This window comes from Capra hircus, unplaced genomic scaffold (genome assembly GCF_001704415.2).
Source record: "Capra hircus breed San Clemente unplaced genomic scaffold, ASM170441v1, whole genome shotgun sequence".
In the NCBI taxonomy this organism is placed as follows: Eukaryota; Metazoa; Chordata; class Mammalia; order Artiodactyla; family Bovidae; genus Capra; species Capra hircus.
In genome coordinates, this window is record NW_017189918.1 from 166,450 (window position 1) to 174,886 (window position 8,437).

An 8,437-nucleotide genomic window follows, 5' to 3' on the forward strand; every position below is an offset into this window, starting at 1 on the left:
TTGATATTAATATATCAAATTGGTTATAAGAAATTTCTAAGAGAGAAAATGTACAAAAGAAGGAAAAGAAAGTCCAAAGCCACAACCTAGAAGGTGTCAACCTGTAGACAACTTTTAGAGGAAGAGGGGGAAAAAAAGACACAAACAAAAAAATGAATAGAATCCACGCTGGAAGGAAGAACACCAGGAGAGAGCCATTTCATGAAATTCAAAAGGTTTCAAGGAAGAGGAAATAGGCAGCAAGTTCAAAGGTACTAGAAAGTTAAACAGGGGTGGAGGAATGATACTTTGATATGACATCAAGCTGGCTATTGGAGAACAAGGAAAAAACAGTTTAGAGGATAGAAGGGCATTTGAGACTTGTCAGGGGGTAGTGTGAAAGTGGAGACAATTTATAATGAAAGTTTCACTGTGAAAGGCAGCAGATGTACGGAACAAGAATTAACAGAGAAGTGTCACCAAGGGAAGTTATTGTTTAAAATGGAGAACAATGGAGCTTGATTGTATGCTGGTGGGAATAACTGCTAGAGCAGGAGAAGATAGAGATGCAAGAGAAACCATGGTTATATGCAGGGGTTAAATCTTTCAAAAGATAAGAGTAAAGATTGGATCACCTGGTGACACTGACTTTGTTAAAATTATGACCTACGTGCCCCATGATTTGTACTCCTATTTAAAGATGTGCTGATACCTACATCCCCATGGACACCAGGCTCCTCTGTCCATGGGATTTTCTAGGCAAGAGTACTGGAGTGGGTTGCCATTTCCTTCTCCAGGGACCTACATCCTCAAGGAAGGCCAAATTGAGAATGAGTGATTAGTGCACCAGGAATGGCCAGAAGATGAGGAAATAAGGTTTGAAGTCCAAGAGATCCAGACTGAGTTCTGATGGTTAATCTAGATCGACAAATTTCAATTCTGAGAAATGTATGATTTAGGGATTATTGTGCACCACTGATAGTTCTATGGCATGTGTCTGTGTGTGCATACTCAAAGGAGGGTGAAAGGTGGACAGATCCCACTGCTTGGAGAATGAGAAGTCGTTACAATGAAGGATATTAATGGAGGTGACTTTCTCCTTTTCAAGGGGGAGAAAAGGGCAGTCTTCAAGAAAAGCTAGGAACAGAGATCAACCCAGAAAGAATCTCCCAAAAGGCTTTAACTTTTAGGAAGAAGTGAGAGATGCATGATTTTCACTGGACTTTATGAACATTTATGTTTAGCCATGATTTCCTAGTAGTTTTGGTCCAAATTATCTTTCCCTTTGTTACCTTTCACCTGTTATAAAAAATCTGCTTGTATCGTACAGTCCAGAGTGGTGTTTAGAGGGATTTAAGGAAAAGGACATCCCAGGAAACTACTTGCTTGCATTACTGTTTCTCTGGTCCATCTCCAAGGGACTCTCCTCCTAGATATCCGGGCAGACCAGCATCCAGGCGGATCTGGGATCCTCTGAAAGAGACGTGACAGAGAAGTGGCTGGCAAGTGGATATTGAGAGTGAATAGGAGGCAAAAATTCCCTCTCCAAAAACAAATAGACATCTGAAAAACACCCTGGGGTCAGGAGCATGGGCAAGCCTTTGGGTTCTGTAAAGTGTGGGTTGTTCAGTTGGAATAGAAATGAAATTCCTCAGACATTGGATGCTTCTTGTTGTTCTGTCGCTCAGCCATGTTTGACTCTGCAACCCCATGGACACCAAGTTTCCCTGTCCTTCACCATCTCTAGGAGTTTGCTCAAACTCATGTCCATTGAGTTGGTGGTGCTATCCAACCATCTATCTCATCCTCTGTCATGCCTTTCTCCTCCTGCCTTCAGTCTTTCCCAGCATCAGCATCTTTTCCAATGAGTTAGCTCTTGACATCAGGTGGCCAAAGTACTGGAGCTTCAGCTTCAGCATCAAGCCTTAAAATATATATTCAGGATTGATTTCATTTAAAATGGACTGGTTTGATCTCCTTGCTGTCCAAGGGACTTTCAAAAGTCTTCTCCAGCATTACAATTCGAAAGCATCAGTTCTTTGGTGCTCACTCTTCTCACATTCATACATGACTACTAGAAAAACCATACCTTTGACTATATAGGCCTTTGTCAGCAAAGTAATGTCTCTGCTTTTTAATATGCTGTCTGGGTTTGTCATTGCTTTTCTTTCAAGGAGCAGAGGGTCTTTTAATTTCACGGCTGCAGTAACCATCCACAGTGATTTTGGAGCCCAAGAAAATAAAGTCTTTGTTTCCTCATCTATTTGCCTTGAAGTGATGGGACTGGATGCCATGATCATTATTTTTTGAATGCTGAGTTTTAAGCCACATTTTTCACTCTCCTCTTTTACCTTCATCAAGAAGCTATTTACTTTCTGGATATATGGCAAAGCCAATACAGTATTGTAAAGTAAAAAAAAAATAGTAATAATAAAATTAAAACAAAAAACAAAAATAAAAAACTATAATATAATAAAATATTTGTTGTTCTAAGGCAAAAAAAAAAAAGAAGAAGCTCTTTACTGCCTCTTCACCTTCTGCCATAATGCTAGTGTCATCAGCATATCTGAGGTTACTGATATTTCTCCCAGCAATCTTGATTCCAGCTTGTGCTTCATCCAGCATGGCATTTTGCATGATGTACTCAGCATATAAGTTAAATGAGAAGGGTGGCAATATACAGCCTTGATGTACTCCTTTCCCAATTTTGAACCAGTCCATTGTTTCATGTCCAGTTCTAACTATTGCTTCTTGACCAGCATACAGGTTTCTAAGGAGAGAGGTCAGATGGTCTGGTATTTCCATCACTTTAAGAATTTTCCACAGTTTGTTGTGATCCACGCAGTCCAAGGATTTAGCATAGTCAGTGAAGCAGAAGTAGATGTTTTTCTGGAATTCTCTTGCTTTTTCTATGATTCAACAGATGATGGCAATTTGATCTCTGGATCTCTGGTTCCTCTGCCTTTTCTATATCCAGCTTGTACATCTGGAAATCCTCAGTTCACATAACATTGAAGCCTAGCTTAAAGGATTTGGAGCACTACCTTGCTACCATGTGAAATGAGGGCAACTGTGCAGTAGTTTGAATATTCTTTGGCATTGCCTTTCTTTGGGATTAGAATGAAAGTTGACATTTTCCAGTCCTGTGGCCACTGCTGAGTTTTCCAAATTTGATGGCATATTGAGTGCAAGGTTTTAACAGCATCATCTTTTAGGATTTGAAACAGCTCATTTGAATTTCATCACCTCCACTAGCTTTGTTTCCATTGATGCTTCCTAAGGCCCACTCAACTTCACACTCAAGGATGTCTGGCTCTAGGTGAATGATCACTCCATCGTGGTTGTCTGCGTCATTCAGATCTTTTTTGTATAGTTCTGTGTATTCTTGCCACCCTCCTCTTAATATCTACTGCTTCTGTTAGATCCATACTGTTTCTGTCCTTTATTGGCCCATCTTTGGAAGAAATGTTCCCCTGGTATCTCTAATTTTCTAGAAGAGATCTCTAGTCTTTTCCATTCTATTGTTTTTCTCTATTTCTTTGCGTTGTTCAGTTAGGAAGGCTTTCTTGTCTCTCCTTGCTGTTCTTTGCAATTCTGCATTCAGATGGGTTTATCTTTTCTTTTCTCCTTTGCTTTTTCATTTCTCTTCTTTTCTCAGCTATTGGTAAAGCTGAGAACTCCTCAGACAACCATTTTGCCTTTTTGCATTTCTTTTTCTTCGGGATGATTTTTAACAACACCTCCTGTATAATGTCAGAGAAGGGAATGGCAACCCACTCCAGTACTCTTGCCTGGAAAATCCCATGGACGGAGGAGCCTGGTGGGCTGCAGTCCATGGGGTCGCTAAGAGTCGGACAGGACTAAGCGACTTCACTTTCACTTTTCACTTTCATGCATTGGAGAAGGTAATGGCAACCCACTCCAGTGTTCTTGCCTGGAGAATCCCAGGGATAGGGGAGCCTGGTGGGCTGCCGTCTATGGGGTCGCACAGAGTTGGAAAACAGCAGCAGCAGTAACAGCAGCCTGTACAATGTTATGAACCTCCACCCATAGTTCTTCAGGCACTCTGTCTATCAGATCTAATCACCTGAATCTATTTGTCACTTCCATAATAATCGTAAGGGATTTGATTTAGGTCATACCTGAATGGTCTAGTGGTTTTCCCTACTTTCTTCAATTAAAGTCTGAATTTTTGCAATCAAGAGTTCATGATCTGAGTCACAGTCAGCTCTCTGTCTTGTTTTTGGTGACTGTATAGAGCTTCAACATCTTTGGCTACAAAGAATATAATCAATCTGATTTCGGTGTTGGCCATCTGGTGATATCCATGTATAGAGTCATCTCTGTGTTGTTGGAAGAGGGTATATGCTATGATCAGTGCATTCTCTTGGCAAAACTCTGTTAGCCTTTGCTCTATTTTGCACTCCAAGTCCAAATTTGTCTGTTACTCCAGGTATCTCTTGACTTCCTACTTTTGCATTCCAATCCCCCATGATGAAAAGGACATCTTTTTCTGGTATTAGCTCTAGAAGGTCTTGTAGGTCTTCATAGAACCGTTCAACTTCAGCTTCTTCAGCATTAGTGGCATAGACGTGGATTACTGTGATATTGAATAGTTTACCTTGGAAACAAACAGAGATAATTCTGTTGTTTTTGAGACTGCACCCAAGTACTGCATTTCAGACTCTTTGTTGACTATGATGGCTACTCCATTTCTTCTAAGGGATTCTTGCACAAAGTAGTAGATATAATGGTTATATGAATTAAATTCACCATTCTGGTCCATTTTAGTTCACTGATTCCTAAAATATCTATGTTCACTCTTGCTATCTCCTGTTTGACCACTTCCAAATTACCTTGACCCGTGGATCTAACACTCCAGGTTCATATGCAATATTGTTCTTTACAGCATCAGACTTTACTTTCACCACCAGACACATCCATACCTGGGCATTATTTTTGGTTTGGCTCAACTTCTTCGTTCCTTCTGGAGCAGTTTCTCTGCTCTTCTCCAGTAGCATATCAGGCACCTACCAACCTGGGTAATTCATTTGCAGTGTCTTATCTTTTTGTCTTTTCAAACTGCTCATGGGGTTCTCAAGGCAAGAATGCTGAAGTGGTTAGCCATTCCCTTCTCCAGTGGAAGACATTAGACTGAGTTGTTGTAAAACACAGGAAGTGATGGGCAGCTGGGACCCTGGAAATGATAGTAGGGCTGTACAAATGGACTTCTAGAGACATCCTACAGCATTGTGAGAGAAGGGAGTGGTAGATGGGGACATATCCCAGATTTTTGTGCTGTCTTTCTTCCCAAACTGGTGCCCTGAAACATCTCACATCCTGCCTGGGAGCCTGGTTGTCCAGTCTCTGAAATGAGGGGGAAATGCAAAGCAGGTAATAGGCTACTTGGGATAAGTGGGTAGGGAAGAGATGCTTGCTTAGTTCTGCTGCTTTTCAAATTCAGGAGGCTGGCAGAGACCCCTGTCCTCTCAGTCTCCACAAAGCCCTGGTGGAACAGGGCTGAGGCAGGAAGTGGGAGTTCAATCAACTAGTCTCATGGTCTGGATAGCAGTCTCCCAGAATAAAGAGGAGAAGAGGGAGTCATCCGTCCTGAGTGACTTCCCTACTGGGGATCATAGAACTTTTCTGGGAGTAGTATATCTGAATTCTGACTAGAAGCAAGTTCTCTGCTAGAAAATTGGGACTCCTGGAAATCTACATCATGAAATAGGGGCTACAAGGTGAGAACAGGGAGAGTGAGTTGGGTAGCAGGAGTCCTGGAAACTGTGGGCATGGTTTGGAGGTAACAAAAATTTGTTGGCAAGCAGGTGGCTAAAGGCTAAGGAAACCTATGTCTGCCAACTATGTAAGTACATTATGAACAGGTAGAAATCCTAGATTTATATTGCACTGCTCTAAAACTTCTATCTTCCTCCCCAGGAAGTGGGGGCAGGGCAAGGTAGAATTAAATACCATGTGCCTTTTCAATCCCTAAATAGTAGCTTGTGTACCTCAGAGGAAGAGAGAGTGCACACATTTCTCTGCTTTTCTCTTTGTTTCATGCTTAGTTCTTAGACATGACAGGAAACAATACCTTGGTTACCATGGAAACTGAAGCTGAGTGATGCATTACAGTGTGGGTGGAAAGCAAAGGTGGTCTTGATATAAAGGCTCTTGGGAGTAGAGATTTGAGCAAATTTTTTCAATATGAGCAAAGCAATTCCAATTTCCACAGGTATGAGGATCCCTGCAATCACTACACAGAAAACGCAAAGGTGCATGCACATACATGCACATGCACATGAATACAGATATCGTTCCCCACATCATGCTGCAAGGATTCTTGTGGGTTTATCTGAGCTACAACCCCTTCAACATATGTCATCTCCCTCTCATCTCTCCTCTCCTGTCTCTCTCTCTCCTACTTGATTGTCTTTCAGTTTCTCCCCACTCTGTCTTCCCCATCCCTCACCTCTTCTTCCCCTCCTTAGTTTTTCATTCTGATATTCCACTGTGCCTTGATCTTTGTCCTTCCTCCTTCTCTCTATATTTTGCTCTTCCTCTCACCCCCTCTCCCCTGCCCCTATGTATGAAGTGACTAACAATTCATTCACTCAATAATGATTGGCCTAATATGGGCCATGTATTTTGACCCGACTCATTGGACCAACTTCATTGTTGCACTGCAAATTAGGATAAGTGATATGGAATTAAAGAACAAGAAGCTATAAATGTGAACAATAGGGGACCTAATTTCCCTGGGGAGCTCAGTGAAGGAAATGCCATCGACATTTGCCACCGAGCATCACCTTATTGCCCCTACAGGTTTTACTGCCTTCTGTTTCACGTTGGGGTCACTACCCTCCTTTACAGCATGGTGGGACCCTCACATAAGGTGTCCGGCACACTCTTGAAGGTGGGAACATTAAATCTAATGGGATGCCTACTTCTTTGAATCTGACTAACGAACAGATCAAAAAAGGTAAGGAGCTGTCTCATCTTGTCACTGCATCCTTGTTCCTGCTTCCAAGTTCCCCAGAGGCACCTTTGTTCATGCCCTTCATCCATTCTCTTGCTCATTCTTTCTTTTCCATCTCTTCCTTGTCCCTCTGGCCTGGCCAGATCTTTTCTCTTAGAGTCCTAACCCCACAAGGACAAAAAGGATGGGCTGCTGCTGCTACTGCTAAGTTGCTTCAGTCGTGTCCGACTCTGTACGACCCCATAGACGGCAGCCGACCAGGCTCCCCATCCCTGGGATTCTCCAGGCAAGAACACTGGAGTGGGTTTCCATTTCCTTCTCCAATGCATGAAAGTGAAAAGTGAAAGTGAAGTCGCTCAGTCGTGTCCAACTCTTAGTGACCCCATGGACTGCAGCCTACCAGGCTCCTCCATCCATGGGATTTTCCAGGCAAAAGTACTGGAGTGGGGTGCCACTGCCTTCTCTGAAAGGATGGGCAAGGAGACAATAATAATTATAAAGTATTAGAAGGTGGAAAGCAGACAGTTGAGTGTTATATGACTTGGTGGATTTAGAGCCCAACAGTGAGGAAAGCCCCAAGCAATAGTCTTTAATCCCCCCACCAGACCTTCCAACTGTCTGCGAGATTGGCAATGGCCAGTACCCCTACAAATTAGGGTTAGTGGGGGGAGTTGTAAATTGCATGATTGTTCTTAGGTTAGTTAAGAAACATAAACACCAGAGCCCCTCTCAACAAATTAATTTCTCCAAACACTAGGAAGTTAGAGAAGAGACTTAACAATCTGGAAGGAGTGAATCAGCAGATTTATGGACCTCAGGATCAGGTGAAAGCAGGCATCCAAACCCAACACAGGGATTTAAGTAGAAAATGTACTGTACATAAAATTTCTATCCTCAATCTCATGCCCAGTTTGAGAGACAGAGTGCTGGCACCTTGCCTTTTCCCCATGGATACAGGAGGTTCTTCCTGGATAATTAAATCATCCCAAGAGTAGAGATTTCATAATTAGAGTGGGCAATGGTCTCCAAGTTTTCCATATTAGCTCAAAATAATTTCTAATTTCAACGCTTCTTTCTTCAAGACATAGGTTATTTTGGAGGCACATCTTTGTTTACAATCATATCTGTTACCAATTTATACTTTAAATGACATTTTATTGTTGATGGTGGTCAAAAAAATCACCAAAGAATTTATTCTTTTTATCTTCTTGGAAGTCTATTTATATGACTATCTTTATTAAATTTTCCATGGAATACAACAAAAAAAAATGGAATTGCACAAAACATAAATGTTCTGATCTGTAAAGTCTTACATCACAAATGACTGGGAAACTGCACCCAGGTCAGGAGATTTGGCATTGCTGGCAAATTGAAGCCTCTACTTTCTCACTACCATCTTCTACCTCAGCAAATCTAACCAGTATTTGGGTTTTAGCACCTTAATTTTGACTGTTTGTAAAATATTGAACACAATACATG